This window comes from Sus scrofa, chromosome 15, assembly GCF_054392235.1.
Source record: "Sus scrofa isolate SSC_HxYL_T2T_F1_AM1 chromosome 15, Sscrofa_HxYL_maternal_Yorkshire_Landrace_v2.0, whole genome shotgun sequence".
Lineage (NCBI taxonomy): Eukaryota > Metazoa > Chordata > Mammalia > Artiodactyla > Suidae > Sus > Sus scrofa.
Window position 1 is genome coordinate 34,072,615 of NC_139397.1, and position 18,596 is coordinate 34,091,210.

At 40.4% G+C, this 18,596-nt stretch overlaps 1 long non-coding RNA gene across 9 annotated transcripts in view; it reads right to left on the minus strand.

Moving 5' to 3' along the window:
• Window positions 1–18,596, minus strand: part of LOC102159687 (uncharacterized) — a 102,494-nt gene that overhangs the window by 51,811 nt on the left and 32,087 nt on the right. For 8 of the 9 annotated variants that reach the window (XR_014830605.1, XR_014830606.1, XR_014830602.1 and 5 more), the window contains 2 exons: window positions 17,616–17,772; window positions 6,237–6,366 (listed from right to left, as the gene is read on the minus strand). This is a non-coding gene — a long non-coding RNA (uncharacterized LOC102159687). Of the gene's footprint in view, window positions 1–6,236; window positions 6,393–17,573; window positions 17,773–18,596 lie in introns of all 9 variants that reach the window. The other variant, XR_014830610.1, reaches the window with a different exon arrangement.

Here is an 18,596-nt window from a genome sequence, read left to right on the forward strand (position 1 = left end):
TGAAAATGGAAATTATGAATTCCACAATAGGCACTGCCTTGGCAGATTTTAGTGTGAGATTATGCATGACCACACCTCTTTCACAAGTTTATGCACGCTTAGGAATTTTCTTATTAAGGATGTTATACAATCTGCATTTTAGTAAGGGCATGCAAATGAATGGAAAGAATATTCCCAGGCAAATTAATCTTGATTTATAATTATGCGTCTCCCTTCACTGGGTTAGTGCCAAATTACTTTTTCTTTTCTGCATTGTTAAGGAGGGGAGTGTTGCTTTAAGCTTACTGTAACTGGAACTATGTTTCATAAACCAGTTTTAGATCAATCACACATAAATTATAAGATTCAATTAAGAAGCCATTAACATATTTCACATAAATAGAAAATAAAGAGCAAGTTCTGTGTGAAGACAGGAGATGGAATGCACACTTCTTTCTTCCTGTCTTCCTGAGACCCCACTAACTCAGCCAGTTAGGGGATATTTCAAGGCTTAAACCCAATACATGCAGAGAGCTGGAGAAGAGATCATTCTGGAAGCTAGAAAGCAGATGTGTACATAGTGAGAGAATAAGCAGAGCTGAGAAAGCTGAATTCCAATCAAGCAGAAAAGAAAATGAAGGACTAATCTGATTTACAGAAAATCAAAGACTTAGAAACTAAAGGCAGTAGGTCTTTGTGGAGGTGAGGATAAAAGGGGAATAGACTTAATAAGGAGGGCTGTTAGGAATGCTGTTTTAGAAGGAATTGGATCCTTAGACTCCTTTCCAGATCCATGCACCATCTCAGAAACTGCCCCTTCCTTAACTGGCAAAGAGTGATGGTTTATCTTCAGAATAAAGTAAAATAGATGATCTGCAAGGAAGAACAGCAGTGCAATTGAAAGTGAGGGAACTGTACTAACAACGGAGATAAACGAATGTATGCAACGGAGATAAACGAATGTATGCACATGGGCTCTGGTGACATAACATGCCAAATCCACCTTTCTTAGTTCTGAGTGTAGGACATTGAAAGCTAGACCTCCACCCTCCTGGTGAGACACTAAGAGTTTTCCGGGAAATATGGCTAGTCCACGAAGAAAGCCATGACACTGGAAAGACACTGACATCAGAAGTTTCCTCATTAAACAGCCCACTCTGATGCTCCTGTAGTGCAAATCATATCAGACCAGCCTGTCTCTTACTCCTCACAGCTTCCAGTCAATATTTTAGTATTTCACTCTGAAATGTTGTCAGATGAAAAGACTATGTATGCGATATGTGAGGAAAGCTAACTTGGAAAAGAGAAATTAAAGAGAAAAAATAATGTTGAAGAAGTAAAGATAAAATAGGAGTTCCTGTTGTGGCTCAGTGGGTTAAAAACCTCAGTGTCCTATGATGATGTGGGTTTGATCCCTGGCCTTTCTCAGTGGGTTAAGGATCTGGTGTTTCCACAAGTTGCAGCACAAGTTGCCGATACAACTTGGATCTGGTGTTGCTGTGGCTGTGGCTATGGTGTAGGCCAGCAGCTACAGCTCAGATTTGAATCCTAGCATGGGAACTTCCATATGCCACCAGTGTGGCCTTAAAAAAGAAAAAAGAAAGATAAAATAAATGTCAAAAATATCACAAAGAGAAGTGACTGTAACTATGAATCAAGAACAGAATTTTATCCCCAAATAAACAAGTAAATAAATGGAATATTCCAAAAACATAAAGAAAATCTTGGAAATTAAATACAATAGCAGAAATAAAAATATTTGATAGGAAGGTTAAAATATAAAGTTGAGGAATTTTACCAGTCAAAATAAAAGAAGATAGAAAATAGGAGATAAAAAATTAAGAGAATTAAGAAATTGATCATGGAACATTAGCATAAAAAAAAGAGAGACAAAAAAATAGAGAAAATGGAGAGGAGGAGATAGTTAATGATCTGTTTCCCAACTGAAGCATTTACCAAGTGAAAACAGATTCAGACTAGTACAACAATGTTGTGAAATTTCAAACATTTAGGACAGCAGAAGATCCTGTAAGATTATAAAGAAGAAAAGAAAATCCAGATCATATACATAGGATCAACAATTAGTGAGAATAAAAATGTACCCCCAAACTCAGGCAAAGGTGATTGTTCTGTAGTCATGGTAACAAGTAGCCATTAAAATGGCTTTAAATTTATTTCATCAACCAAAGGCAACTACCCTGGATGAATATGCCTTTGCAAACCAACTGATCAATATGAGTCGCTCACTCCTGGCAGTTGGCCCATCAGGGATGGAATCACTCCAGCAAACACACCCAAGGAACTGTGATTCTGCAGATGATGGCAACACACTGAAGCCTCTGAAAATCCACCAGTCCCTGAACTCCATGCTCCTCCCCAAAACCCCACTGAAGCCTCGAAAAATCCACCAGTCCTTGAACTCCATCTCCCCCAAAACCCCACTGAAGCCTCTGTAGGTCCACCAGTCCCTGAACTTTGTGCTCCCTCTGACCCCAGACAAGCTTAGCAGTCTTTTTTGCTTGGAGAGACTGTGCTTGACCAGCATAGCTCTCCCATACAATGGAAAGCAGTAAAGTCAGCTTTGTTGTTTTATTTCAGATATTGAGTGCTGGTCTCATCAACTGTTGACACAGATTTTTAACTTCTGAACAGGAGTATTGGAAGCTACAAAACAGTGGAGAAAGGCTTTCAAAATTCTGAAGGAAAATAATTAACAACTTAGAATTCTACACCCATCCAAACCATCATCTAAATACAAGTTTTTAGAAAGACATTTTCAGATATGCAAGCTCTTAAGCAATTTACTTTCTTAGGAAGTCAGTGGCAGAAACAACACAAGAAGAAGATGTGGGTTATTGGAAACAGGAGATCCAATACAGGAAAAAAGCAAAAGACAGATGCAGGACAGTGGTCAAAAGCGTCCCAGGATGGTCGTTATGCCCCAGAACAAACTGATCCATGTTGAGGTTTGCATCAGCTGTCTAGTGCTGCATAACAAATCAACCTGAAATGTAGTGGCTTAAAACAACCATTCAGCTCACTTTCCTGGGCAGTTCTTCTGCTTGATCTTAGATAGGCTCACTAGAATCTGCAGTCAGGTGTCAGGTTAGCTGTGGGCAATTAGTTCCAGATGGCTACATTCTCATGTCTGACAGGTGATGTGGCAGTGGCTAGGGCCACTGGGGAGACTGGGCTACATTTCTCTCCTTATCCAGCAGCTGAGCCTTGCTCTTCATACGACAGCAGGACTCTAAGTGCCCAAAGCACAAAGACTTTTCAAACCCCTACTATGTTGTATATGCTAACACTTCATTGGCCAAAGTAAATCACATGGTCAAGTTCAGAATCAAAGTGGAAAGTATACTTAAAGAGCAAGGCTACAGATTTTGACTTTATATGAGAAATCATAAATTTCAAGTATATATATATATATAAACTCATGTTTTTTGGTAGAAAATTTGATTCTGCTGACATTTTGTTGTATCTGTGCTTTTTATACATATTAATAATTGTGAATGTCATTTTTTGACATTAACTATACTACCATAATTTTAATGGCTTTGTGATTTTTTTATTTTATAGATGTATGAGAATATATTTACCAATTCCTATGTGGGTATTTTTATAATCATGAAATAGGTTGGAACTTATTTAATTTTGTATTTTAAAACTAAATCCATACACAAATTTAAATAATTAGCTAGAATACTTATACTTTAGAAAATAATTATTACATGGCTGGACAGTCTCCATCCTCATTAAAAGAAAACACCAGAATATATACCATTCATTAGCTATTTAAAAAAAAGTTAAAGATCAAGAAAGCATACGGAGCTTCCGTCGTGGCGCAGTGGTTAACGAATCCGACTAGGAACCACGAGGTTGCGGGTTCAATCCCTGCCCTTGTTCAGTGGATTGACGATCTGGCGTTGCCGTGAGCTGTGGTGTAGGTTGCAGACGCGGCTCAGATCCTGCGTTGCTGTGGCTCTGGCGTAGACTGGTGGCCACAGCTCCGACTGGACCTCTAGCCTGGGAACCTCCATATGCCATGGGAGCGGCCCAAAAAATGGCAAAAAGACAAAAAAAAAAAAAAAAGATCAAGGAAGCATAGCTACAAGAAAGGAAATTATTATTGGATTATTATTACTAGCTATCTACCACAGAGCTTATTAGACGGTTCAAGGAAAAAAACTTTTAAGAAGATGATGAAATTGGTAAAATGTAGCTGATGTGTCTGAACATGTTGAGAAAAGATTTAGACAATTATTAAAGATTTTGGTGTTGAATTCATGATAAATATAAAGATATCTAAGCAAAGGAAAAGCACAGGCCATTATTAACTCTGAAGATAATAGAACATTGTTCAGCTAATAAAACAAACCATAATTTTCAATAGATTGAATCATAGTGTTAAATTAGTTCAAAATCAGCCAGTGAACACTGAATATTGAACTAATGAAAATGATAATTTGATCAAATCATGAGAAAAATGGGTGCAAAAAGTGGATACAAGTAGTGGAGCAGGAAGGTAAAAGAGAGCTGAGCCCTACTCTCTCATTCCTCTTCCTGAATAGAAAAATCAAGAGATCATATCTAGGAGTCCCCATTGCAGCGAAGCGGAAACGAATCTGACTAGGAACCATGAGGTTGCGGGTTCAATCCCTGGCCTCATTGAGTAGGTTAAGGATCCAACAATGCCATGAGCTGTGGTGTAGGTCACAGATGGGCTCGGATCTGGCATTGCTGTGGCTGTGGTGTAGGCTGGCAGCTGTAGCTCTGACTGGCCCCCTGGCCTGACAACCTTCACATGCCACAGGTGCAGCCCCCCCCCAAAAAAAAGAGAGAGAGAGAGATCATATCTAAAACTGGAAAGTCAAGAAGTAACAATGCAAGAATGTTACCTAGAAGAACAGAGACAAATACTAAGATAATCAGGTAAAAGAGGTAAAAAGTGGTGCCTCTGGGAAGGAGGAAATGATATGCAAAGTGGACAAGGACCTGCTGTGTTTCACAAAAATCACAGAGAAATGTATGTCTTTAAAATTGTGTACCTGTTAATTTTAAATACAAACAAGAAGTGAAAGAAAAAGGCAGAGAAGAAAGTGATCAGTGTCTTTAATCTAGATTGATACGCTATAATCTCTAAAATAAAGGGACAAAAAGCAAAATAGTTTGCATAATAGGTTATTATTTTGGGGGTTTCTTATTTTTTAATTTAAAACAATTTTTGGCTATGCTCATGGCATGCAGAAGTTCCTGGGCCAGAGATCAAATTCATGTCGAAGCAGCAACCTGAGTCTCTGCAATGACAATGCTGGAGCCTTAATGCGCTGAGCCACCAGGAAACTCCTTCTTTGTGTTTTAAAAATGGAGGGAGTGGCAAATATAAATATATGCTTGTATATGCACAGAATAATTCAGCAGAAAGCTCTATTGAGCCTACCTCCAACATCAATCCTGAGGCCAACCATCTCTTCCCCTCATCACTCTCACCTTTGGGAAAACCATTACCTCTCGCCTACACTAGGTCAGCAGGCTTCCTGTTGCTTGACGGGCCTCCCTGCCTCCATCCTTCAGTCTAGGCCTCATACAGCCATCTAAGGCATCCAGTTAAAAGGAAAATTAAATAACACCACACACATACACACACACCCCGTTCAGAATCCTTAAGTTTTTTTCATCTGGTTGAATAAAACCAGACTCCTCACAAGGTTTCCCCAACCTCCTGTGATCCGGTTCTGACCTCAGGCTCATTTTGTTCTAGCTCATTCTTACCCCAATTCCTCATCCCTCTGCCTAGAGTGCTTTTCCTAGATACCAAGCCTATCACCCAGATCTCTGCTCAAATGTCACCTCCTCAGAGGGACATTTTCTAGTCCCTGTCTCTGTACCCTCCCTCCCTACTCACCACCTACCTATCCACTGTCTGTCACCTCACCCTGATTTATTTTCCTTCATAGCACTTATCACCTTTTGACATTTAATCACATATTGAAAATTTAGTTGTTGGTAGGCTGTCTCCCCCAACAGCATGTACAGTCCCATGTTTTTCTGTTTTGTTTATTGCATCTATCCCCAGGCACCTAAAACAGGGCCCGGTACATAGTAGCTATTAATCAATTTCCATTGAATAATTTAGTAAGCAATGAAAAATACAGGAAAAGAAAACACCCTACTTTTTATAGTATCTGCTTTGGGAAAGAGAACTGGGATTGGGTGTCAGGGGTGAGAGAGCAAGAGAAGTACTTTTCACTTACGTAGGCTCCAAGACCTTAAACTCCTCCAGTGCGCAGTCCAGGCAGATTCTCCCCTAGCACAGCACACTGAGGTAGTGTACTAGCGTGAAGTGGGGAAACATGAGAACATCTACTTAGATTTACTTTTCCCCTAAAAGAAAGAAGGCATTATTACCACTCAATTCATAAAGTTTGAGTACATGTATATATTTATAATTATATTCTGAATTACATGTTCAACCTATTTTTACTAACTAGGGTTTACTTTTTTATCCTTTCTCTTTTTAGGGTCACACCTGTGGCACATGGAAGTTCCACAGCTAGGAGCTGAATCAGAGCTGCAGGTGCAGGCCTATGCCACAGCCAGGGCAACACAGGATCCAACCCGCATCCGCAAAATGTGCCAGCACCTTGTGACAACACCAGGTCCTTAACCCACTGAGTGAGGCCAGGGATACAGCCTGCATCCTCATGGACACCATGTTGGGTGCTTAACCAGCTGAGCCACAAGGGGAACCCTAAGGTATAAAACTAGTTTGATCTACAAGTTTGATCACAAACCAAGGTCTCAGACAAAACAGCAGACATGTTTGATGTGTCTCATACAGTTTTAAAATTGTTTGAATCAATATTAATACCCAGAGATTTCACATAAAGTCCCAGGTATCTGGGTTGTTGGAGATGCCAGAGTTGCTGGTAGTATAGGTCCTGTGGTTTGCTAGGGCCACGTGAGCACAGCTCCACTTAGCAGGCCAGTGGGTCCCACGCACTGAGATTTTCCCTGTCTGCTTCCTGTAGGTTCTCAGATTCAGCTCACCTCCCTCCCTGCAGGCATTTTACTTTCTTGACCCTTTTCTGACTTTGTTTCTCAAGCTCAGCCAAATCATTTGTATCTGATAGCAGTGAAAGTGCTGAAATTTGCTAATAATCAACTTAAAACCCAAAGGAAACAGATTGAGTTCAAAGCTATCCCTAGCTTCACACTCCACTTTGTCAGTCTGCTGAGTGAGAGTAATAGGGGGCAGAGCCGCTGTCAGGACAACCATGATTAATAGAGAGTGTGTCCCTGTGAATCACAGTCCCTGGGATGCTCTCTGACTGACAGCAGGCTGAGAACCACTGATCTGTTGTCTGCAATTTTGTGCTTTGATATCCCAGTTACATGTAGTCCTTCTTTGTTATATATGTATCTACAGCCCTGTAGAAACTTCCTGTAAGGACTTATGAGTGTAGAGTACTCCCGAGTTCCTCAGAGCATCAAGTATAGAGAACACTTAATAAAGGTTTGTTGGTTAACTGATTAACACAAAAAATAAAACATGAAGGAAGTTCTCTGGTGGCTCATGGTTCAGTGCCTGACCTGGGAACTTCTGCATGCTATAGGCACAGCCAAAAAAAACCATGGATACTGCCAGTGTTTATAACTTATATCACCACAGTTTGCACAGTTAAATATCTAGAGATAGTAAAGGAAGTACACACACACACACACACCCATTTCATAAAAGCAGGAAGAATGAATGTCTCAATGATTTTTGTTTTCCCATAGTGCCTGGGGAAGTGGCTTTGTGATGCATAGCAACTAGATGAACAGATGGATAACTGAATGAATAAAGTCTACAATATCCTCCTTAATAGTAATCATAGATACTATTTACTAAGAATTATCCGTGGGCTGGCCACTGAGCTAAGTCCTTAATATCATTTTCTTACTTAATCCTTGCAATCATTACATATGGCCAGTTTTTTTCCTTTAATATTATAAATTTTAAAAAAAATAAGGTTTTAAAAAGTGAAATAAGTAGTCCAGAGAAACACAACTACTAAATAGCAGACCCAGGATTCAATCCCAGGGTTTCCCAAAGCCGGTAGTCTTTACTAAGCAATATCAAAAACAAACAAACAAAAAACCCTCTGGATGAGAAGATGAGATGTTGAAATTCCTCCAACAAATATTCTTATCCAATGATGTGGTTGTCATTGAAAAGAAACTCTAAAATCAGCATACTCTGCAGAAGCAGATGTTAAAGATGTCTTCTGTGAAGTGAAAGAGAAAGACAAATACCATATGATATCGCTTATATATGGAATCTAATATATGGCACAAATGAACCTATCTACAGAAAAGAAACCAACTCATGGATGTGGAGAACATACTCATGGTTGCCGAGGAGGAGGAGGGAGTGGGATGGACTGGGAGTTTTGGGTTAGTAGATGCAAACTATTACATTTGGAATGGATAAGCAATGAGATCCTGCTGTATAGCACAGGGAACTATGTCTAATCACTTGTGATGGAACATGATGGAGGATAATGTGAAAAAAAGAAAGTATATAAATGTATGGCTGGATCACTTTACTGTACAGCAGAAATTGACAGAACATTGTAAATCAACTATAACAAAAAAATTTAAATAAATGGCTTTAGCCAAATTAACAGACAGGGGAAAAACAAAGGACATTCTATGTAGACCTCAGGATAAGTATATGACCAAGGGAAGTTGAAACCTTGACAAACAGTAGGCAGTTTGGAACTTGCTTGGTACAAAAAGGGGAAGTTGCTTCTTGGGCACAACTTCTATTTATTGCAGATAAAAAGTAGTGAGTGACTGAACCTTTTTTTTTTTTTTAATACAAAATCAAAACTCCAGTTTTATTCATCTGCAGGAACACTTCCTACACGATAAAGGCACTTTCGCACTGATGAGACATAAATAGTTTGAAGGCTTAGGCTCCATACCCAAAGAGTTTACCATCTACCAGAGGGGTGGAGGAGTCTACACATGGCTAGAAAAGAACACTGGATCAAGTGAGGCCCAAGCTGGAGGGTCCTGCCAACCAGGCAGAGAATGCTAGACAGACATCTGTCATTTGGGAGCACAGGGTTCAGAGGCCACTCTCTGCCCACAACACCACACTCCGTATGTTCACCAGGGAGAAAAGGAGATGTGGTAACCAGAGTCCTTCATGAGATAAGATAAAAGGCTTAAGTAAATTAATCAGAATTGCTCTGGACATGATAAGGGGTTTAGATGACGGAGAGTGAGGCAGCTGCTGACAAATAAATCTACATATTTCTCCAGCAGAAAAGGGTTATGCAGTTCAAGGCAGCTTGTTTAATGGAAAGGGAAATATGTTAATTAGATGGAAGGCTGAGTGTCTGGTGTGTGTGTGTGTGTGTACACAGAATTAGAAATGAAAAATCAAAGAAAAACTCCTAAGCTGGCTGGCCGACCATGCACACAGTGATATAAAGGAGGGATTTTTTTGTTTTTATTTTTGTTTTTGCTTTTTAGGGCCGCACCTGCAGCATATGGAAATTCCCAGGCTAGGGGTCCCAATAGGAGTTACAGCTGCCACAGCCACAGCAGCTCAGGATCCAAGCCTCTTCTTTGACCTACACCACACTCATAACAATGCTGGATCCTTAACCCACTGAGCGAGGCCAGAGATCAAACCCATGTCCTCATGGATACTAGTTGGATTAATTTCCGCTGACCCACGACGGGAACTCCTAAAGGAGCTTTTTAGTTTACTTTGTAAATTTTTCTATTTTTTTCTCTAATAGAACACATAATACACAAGTATTTTTCCTTGCAAAAATTATAAAAGTTACAGGTCGAAATAAAATCCCTTGTGGCTACCTCTCAATTGCACCCTGCCCAAACCCCCAAATCTCCTCAACTGATCTGAAATTTGAAGTGCAAGCAACATGTGGTATTTGAGCATGATGAAAAGAAAAAAAAGGTAAAAAAGCTTTCAGTAATCATAACACTAACTCCCTTTTATCAAGTAGATGCTATCTAGAAAGTTTACATATAAGCTATTAGCTCATTCAGCAAATGTTTGGTGAGCAACTAAGTGCCAAGGACTAGGCAGCCCAAAATGACCTCAAGGAATTTGCAACCACCTCCTTGTTTGGCATTCTTCCTCTCTATATTCTGATAAAGAAAGCAATACTGAGAGGTTAAGCAACTCACCCAAGGTTGCTGTGAGATAAGTGGCAATATTGGGGTTCAAATCCTGGCCGGTACATCTTCCAAGGCTACCATTGTTCAACTGTTTTTGAACTGTTTGGTTTTTTTTTTTTTTTTTTTTTTTTTTTTTTTTTTTTGCTATTTCTTGGGCCGCTCCCGTGGCATATGGAGGTTCCCAGGCTAGGGGTCTAATCGGAGCTGTAGCCACTGGCCTACGCCAGAGCCACAACAACGCAGGATCCGAGCCACGTCTGCAACCTACACCACAGCTCACGGCAATGCTGGATCGTTAACCCACTGAGCAAGGGCAGGGACCGAACCCGAAACCTCATGGTTCCTAGTTGGATTCGTTAACCACTGCGCTACGACGGGAACTCCTGAACTGTTTGTTTTAAAAGCAGAAGTCAGAGTTCCTGTTGCAGCTCAGTGGTAATGAACCTGACTAGTATCCGTGAGGACACGGGTTTAATGCTCAATGGGTTAAGGATCCAGTATTGCCGTGAGGTGCAATGTAGGTCGCAGACATGGCTCAGATCTGGTGTTGCTGTGGCTGTGGTGTTGGCCATCAGCTGCAGCTCTGATTTGACCCCTAGCAGGGGAATTTCCATATGCTGCTGGTGTGGCCCTAAATAAATAAATAAATAAAAGCAGAAGTCTTCTAGAATGTTTTTAATGAAAATCAAATAAATGTATCACATCATAGCTCAATATGGAAAAGAGATAAAAGTGGAAGCATTTTTGTTAATTCATTTGCCCACTTATAAAATGAAATGTGTTGTAGCCAGAGGACTGGAGGAAACTGCTTAAGGAGTGATACCTCAAAGGTCCAAGCTGACTGTTCAACAGCTTTAGGTACAAGGACCAAACATTCAAGTTGATCAAGGTCATTAGGGCTGGTAAATTCCATGCATGACAATGACTAGGAATCACAGATTCTTATCCCTCTCCCATTACTTGGGACCCTCCATTACTAACCCTAACCTCATTGGGGTTCTAAGATCTGGAGTGGTTAAAAGCATCCCCTTGGTGACTGATGATCAATAAGGTTTGAAAAGTAATTTTAGTACAACTCTGTTCTGTTTAGTGAACCTTCTTTATCACTCAATCTTTGACCCATCATCCCAACCTTGAAATATTTGAACAGGATTATACAAAGGGCCTCTTTATGGGATGCCCAGCATCTGTGGAATACCATCCTGAAGTGCCTTGCTTTCTCTCCTTCTGCTTTGACTTTTCATTTCTATATACCCTTTGTTTATAAGCCACATAATCTTTTATAGAACAATGCAGGTCTGGTTATTCCTAGCTCCAGTCTACTCTTTGCTTCCTAGTTACTGTTTCAATTTCTCACTCTTTGTTGGTGAAATTTAAAACTCTCTTCTAGGTAATACCAAGTCTATTTGAATCAGTGTCTTGGCTTCCCTTTCTGATGGCTGTGTCCTGGTAGAATCTCATGTCCCCCCTCCCTCGGCCTACCCAATCCCGCCAGATCAATCCTGGGTTCATAAATTGGACGAAGGATACCACTGCTTATTCAGGTTATTGTTTTTTTTGTTTGTTTGTTTGTTTGTTTGTTTAACCATATCCCCAGTGAGCAATCATCTAATGTCTGCTTATTTCTAGTCATGGAAAGCTTTTCTCTTCATGAAAGAGCCTGTCTACTGTTAGAGAATAATAATAACGGTCTTTTGTTAGTTCTTTTTTTTTTTTTTTTTTTTTTTTGTCTTTTTGTCTTTTTGCCATTTCTTGGGCGGCTCCAGTGGCATATAGAGGTTCCCAGGCTAGGGGTCAAATCGGAACTGTAGCCACCGGCCTACTCCAGAGCCACAGCAACGCGGAATCCGAGCCGCATCTGTGACCTATACCACAGCTCACAGCAACGCCAGATCCTTAACCCACTGAGCAAGGCCAGGGATCAAACAAGCAACCTCATGGTTCCTAGTTGGATTTGTTAACCACTGAGCTACGACGGGAACTCTAATAATAACGGTTTTTAAAAAGATCCCTCTAGACCATTAGCTAAAACTAGCTATTTTATACTTTCCGCCCATTGGTTCTTCCCTCCAGAATAGTGTTTCTCACCGTGGCCATCAGGCCAGCAGCATCAGCATTACCTAGGAATGCAAATTCTCAGGCCCCACCACAGATGTACTGAGCAGAAAATGTGGGGATGGGCCTTAGCAATCTATATTTTAACAAGGCCTCAGGTGATTCTGATGTCCAAGTTTGAGAATCCCTGCAATAGAAAGCAAGGCCCCTCCTGGAACAACCTTCTTGGACACATTTAGCTTGATCAGGAGTTATATTCAAATCGATGCTACAACTTGTTGGTAGGATTCCCAAAAGATATTTTACTCTTTCTGACGTAGTTTATCTCTTGGTCTAAGGGCATATCATTTGCTGTATACTTTTGAGGGGGCAGAAACAAGTGAAGCTTTCAGTTTTTTGAATTTCTAATTATGCCAAAGTTTTCCTGGGAATAAAATGCCTTACAGGCAAAATTTGACAACCATTGGTCAGGTATGGAAAGTAGGCAACATACTTCTAGCATAAATACAGAACATTAGTTTTGGGGATTTTTTAGGTTTTTTTTTTTTAGGGTTTTTTGTTTTGTTTTGTTTTTTGTCTTTTTAGGCCATACTTGTGGCATATGGAAGTTCCCACACTAGGGGTCGAATGGAAGCTATAGCTGTCAGCCTATGCCACAGTCATAGCCATATGGGATCCGAGCTGCATTTGTGGCCTACAACGCCTGATCCTTAACCCACCAAGCAAGGCCAGGAATCGAATCCATGTCCTCATGGATACTAGTCAGGTTCATTACCACTGAGCCACAATGGGAACTCCCAGAACATTAGTTCTGGTACTGAGGATGTCCTGAAAATATTTAACTGATAGATGGTTTAGAAAACATATAAGAGAAACGGTGATTTGATGTGCATTTCATGGGGGACAGGAGAATCGTGTTGAACTCTGACAGATGGGAGAAATGCAATTTTGCTGGCAGAAAAGAGGATAATGACAATGTTGCAGGCAGAAATTGAGATGATGAAGGCGGCCTAATATATTGAGTCAGAACACTGGTTTTAGTATCAAAATGCCTGGAATTTACTCTAGCTCTGTTTCTTATAAGCCATGTGACTGTGCTTCAAATCTGTAAGATGGGGGTAACAATGACACCTCCATGTACCGGGCAGAATTCTAAGATGGCCTCAAGGTTTCTGCCCCATGGTATGGGTGCCCCACCCCCTGAGTGGTGGGTGGCACCAGTGAATATGATGGGAGGTCACTCCTGCAATTAGGTTACTAATCGGATGCTTTGGAGTTAAACAAAGAGAGGTCATTTTGGGTGAGCCTGACCAGATCGGGTCAGCTTTTAGAAGAAGGTAACCCAACTGCCATGGAAGAAATCAAACAGCCTATGAGAAGAGAGCCATGTAGCAAGAACCTGAGGGTGACTCCTTGAAGCTGAAAGCAGTTTCTAACTGAGAACTTGCAAGAAAGCCAGGCCCCTGGTCATCTTGCTTCTAGAAATGGAACTCTGTGAACCAAAGAAGACCCAAGTCTCAGATGAGACTATAGCCCACAGGTTTCAGCCTGTGAGACCTTAAATAGCCAGACCCAGGTAACCCATACCTAGACTCCCAACACACTGAAACTGTGAAAGAATAAATTAGTATTGCTCTAAGTCACTAAGTTTGTGATAATTTCTTAGAATAATCAGCAACAGAAAACTAATGTACTATCTCAGAGGGCTGCAATGCAAAGATGCTACTAAAGTACCTAATATAGTACTTAACATATAGTAAATGTTCAATAAACTTAAAAACATTAGAAATGATTTGGGGTGAGCAATTTGAGAAAGTAAGACAATGAGGGGCAAGGGTCCTGTTTGTTTGTGAGAAAGCACGGCTAGCGATGTAGATGTGGCCAGATGGGAGAAGGTGGCAAGCCCCGTGCTTTCTAGGGGGCCATTTGGGAAGATTAGAGAGATGTACTAAGGACCAGTGGCAGGGGAGTTGAAGCACCAGTGAAGGAGACTCTGGAGATGCAGAAACTGAGGATCTCTGCAAGGCCACACTCACTGGGCCAGGGAGGGTTTTTTCCCAATTGGGAAGATGGGATCTTGCACATGGGTCATTACACAAATTGTAGAGCCTGACAGTGAAGCATTCAGTAAAAATGACTTCTTGGGAGCATCCTTTGTGGCTCAGTGAATTAAGAACCCGATTGGTATCCATGAAGATGTGGGTTCAATCACTGGCCTTGCTCAGTGGGTTAAGGATCCAGTGTTGCCACAAGTTATGGTATAAGTTCCAGATGTGGCTTCAATTTGGGTTGCTGTGGCTGTGGCATAGGCTCCAGATGCAGCTCTGATTCGACCCTTAGCCTGAGAACTTCCATATGCTGCAGGTGCGGCCCTAAAAAGAAAAAAAAGTGGGGGGCTTCTTGACCAGCTGGGCACACAGGCAGAGTTTCTCTGTCAGATTTACCCAAGTTGCCATACTCTGAGCAATGCTTTTTCCCTGGTCTATCAATGAAAGCCTGACTTGCAACTTCGGTGTGTCCTTTGCCCCATACTAGCCTTGCTAATCAAATGGATCCCATTGCCTGCTCTCTGACCACCATCTTATTGGGATCATTTCCTGAACTGATCCCATTTAAACCGTACCAGGTATCTCAGTTGCTTTTTTTTTTTTTTTTTTTTTAATGGCTATACCCATGGCATATGGAAGTTTCTGGGCCAGGGATTGAATTCAAGCTGCAGCTGTGACCTATGCCTCAGCTGCATCAATACTGGATCCTTTAAGCCATTGCGCTGGGCTGGGTATCCAACCTGCACCTCTGTAGTGACCTGAGCCACTGTAGTTGGATTTTTAACCCACTGCACCATAGTGGAAACTCCTCAGTTGCTTTTCCCCTACAGAGTCACTGTGAAGGTGTAGGTTCAATCCCTGGCCTGGCACAATGGGTTAAAAAAATCTAGGTCACAGCTATGGCTTGGATTCAACCCCTGGCTCAGGGAACTTGTGTATGTCCCAGGTGAGACCATAAAAAAAAAAAGAAAAAAGAAAAGAGACACACGGGAGTTCCCATTGTGGTTCAAAAGGTTAAGAACCCGACATATTGTCTGTGAGGATGTGGGTTTGATCAGTGGGCTAAGGATGTGGCATTGCCTAGAGCTGTGATGTAGGTCACAGACATGGCTTGGATTTGGTGTTGCTGTAGCTATGGTGGAGGCTGACAACTATAGCTGATTCGACCCCTAGCCCAGGAACGTCCTTATGCTGTGAGTGTAGCCCTAAAAAGAAGAAAAAGAATAAAGACACACAGAAAGAAGACCATGTGAGGAAATGGGGAAGGTGGCCATCTATAAGCCAAAGAGAGGTCTCAGAAAAACCAATCTTGCTAATACCTTGATCTTTAACTTCCAACTTCCAGAATTGTGAGAAAATTCATTTCTGTTGGTTAAGCCACCCCATCACGGTACTTTGTTATAGTAGCTCTAGCAAATTCACACAGGTAGTATCTGGTACTATATGCCCTTTGAGTGCAGGCGTAATAACAGATTCTATAAGAGAAGAATGAGATAAGGGGGCAGTAGAAGAGACTGAACAAAAACAAGAAGATGAATTTCATTTTCATCAATTTCAATTTCAGGAAATGGTGAAGATAAAAATAAATGAATAAGAAAAAGAGGACAGGAGTTCCCATTATGGCTCAGTGGGTTAAGGAACCAATGTCTCTGTGAGGATGTGGGTTTGATCCCTGACCTCGCACAGTGGGTTAAGGATCTGGCAATGCTGCAAGCTGTGGCACAGGCTGCAGCTACAGTTCCCATTTGACCCTTGGTCTAGGAATTTCCATATGCTCCAGGTGCAGGCTTTTAAAAAAGATTAAAAAAAAAAAAGTGGACAATGATTGCCAAAAAACAGTTTGTTGAAAAAAGAATACCAAAATTACTTACTTTAGCAGAGATACCCTTATTTTGAGTCAAGGGAGGAAAAAACTTCATGAGCTCAATGGCAAAGAAGCAAGAAAAAAGTGAGAGGAAAGACTTCCGGGGAAATCTATGGAGGTAAAGCACAAAGGAAATGAGAAGTATTGTGATGGGTACCTAAACTATTAAAGATGGAAGAATACAGGAAAAGGAAGCAAGGTGAGTCCTGAGATTAAAGGAAGTAAAACATTAAGAATCTAAGGAAGTAAAAGGAGTTCAAAGAAGCCCAGAGGAGCTAAAAATAAACCATATATATGGGCCAAGTATTATGTAAACCAGAAAAATGTCATTGAGATACCATTAGATCACTCAAGGTTAGAGTCACAGTTTATGGGGATCAAAAAGGAAAGAAAGCGGGTATAGTTTTAAAATAAGAAGTGAAGTAATTTGGGAAGAAAAAATGGGTTTGGCCATCTACTTTTAAATGTTTTCCTAGATTCTCTGAGACAATAATTTCCTCATACTGTGCCAAGTTTGAAACCAACCAAAATAACAAAATCCCTATGAATGGAGGGAAGAAGAGTAATACAATCCTTTTTTGCTTTGTCAAATAGATTAAATATAATTTACCTAAGGTATAGCTAATGAGCAAGCTAGTTATCACATGGCCCCATTTGGGGAAACCACAAAGCCTGTGGCTCCTACTCAGAGAGTAGTCATGTTCCACACCGTGTGAGCTCTTCCACCCTGCCCTAATCCCTTCCCTCCCAGTTATTCTACCTTCCTGAGTGGAACCAGCAATGAGCATGTAACCCCAAAGTAGCCAATTTTGAGAAAGGCTTATAGCCTGTGAGGAGGTTTGGGATACTTCTGTGTCAAGCAGACACTATCTTCTAGAGATTTGACATGGATGGAGCTGACAAACTGTGAATAAGCTGATGCTCTGAGTTAGCAGAAAAGACAAGTAAGCAGTTATGAACAAACAGAAGCTATGGTAAGCTAAAATCACAAGATCTTCGACGAAGAGTTGAGAAACTGGTGAGTAGAGGAATGGTGGAAGGGCAGATGGGTGGGATGCTGAGTCACTGCAATTATCCCTGAACTTGCCAAGACACAAGATGACTCAGATCAGCAACTCTTCACTGGATGCCCCAAGCTCCTGAATGACTGCCAGTGTCCACAGGGACCAGCTCCATTACTTTTCCTAAATTCCCAGAAGGTTTTAAAGTTCTTACCCCCATGCATATCCTCACTGTATCCCTACTTCTGCCACCCAAGTGAACCCTTGTTCACGGTAGTGAAAGGATATTGACAAACATCTCAGTAATAACATTGGCTAACATTTATTTAACACATGTGATAAGCACTATGCTGTTAACTTTACATGTTCCGGCTTATTTAATTTTCCCAACAATCTAGGAAACACTATTATTATTCTCACCAATCTATAGGTAGAAATCCTAATTTAGAGACGTGAACTTACCTGTCCAAAGTCACACAGTGATTCTGTGGCAAACCTTGTTCTGAATCTAGATCTGTACAACTTTAGAGCCCAAACATACATTTAACCCGTCAAGTCATTCTCTTTGGGGTCATGTTGGGACGAGACAGTGAGATTCAGTTATTCCAAGTCATAAAATCTGTAATGTAATGATGAGAAATTATAGGGGGAAAAGAACCATCATGAATATTGTGTGCTCTGAAATAAAATAATCATGCATCTTCTGAAACTTTAAAAACTTCATAAAAGAGAAGTTCTGAAAAAAATTCCTCCAGAGTAAGACATGGTGAAGGAAAATTAATTACAAATTACAGATGCATAATATTGTATATTATTTAATATTTCTTTTAATTACTGTTTAAGGAAAAAGCCTTTTTTCTAGTTTAACTGTAACCTTGCTTTCACTAAACTAATTTTCCTTACAAAGTCTTAAGCTCCTTAGCAATGAATTCTCTACAAAGAGGTGTTTAGAGACCAAACTTGGATATAGAAGAGAAACTATTTTGCATTAAAAAAAGAGAAATGAAACTGTAGAGTTTAAAAAAATTTATATGCAAAGAAAAAAAGGCTGTGAAAGTGTAAGATTCCAACTCTTTAAATTATTCTGAAGGAATAAATAAGATTTATTTCTCAAAAACTGGGAAATGTAGTAAGGGTATATAGAGAATACATCTATTTGAAGATGAATAATAATGTTGAACATGTGTTAGCCCCATCAGGGCACACATTTTTTTGTCACCTTCACTGATGGACAGTTCCTGGCATATAGCAGGTGCTAAATAAAAATCTGTTCAAATGAATACATGATCTAAACTCAAGATACTGAGATTATTCTCTAGATTCTATATCTAAATTATACATGAATTTAAGCGAGTCATTTAGCATCTTTGGGTATAAATTTTATTTATTTATTTGTGAGATTTTTTTGTTTATTTAAAAGATATTGCAAGAAGATGAGATCTG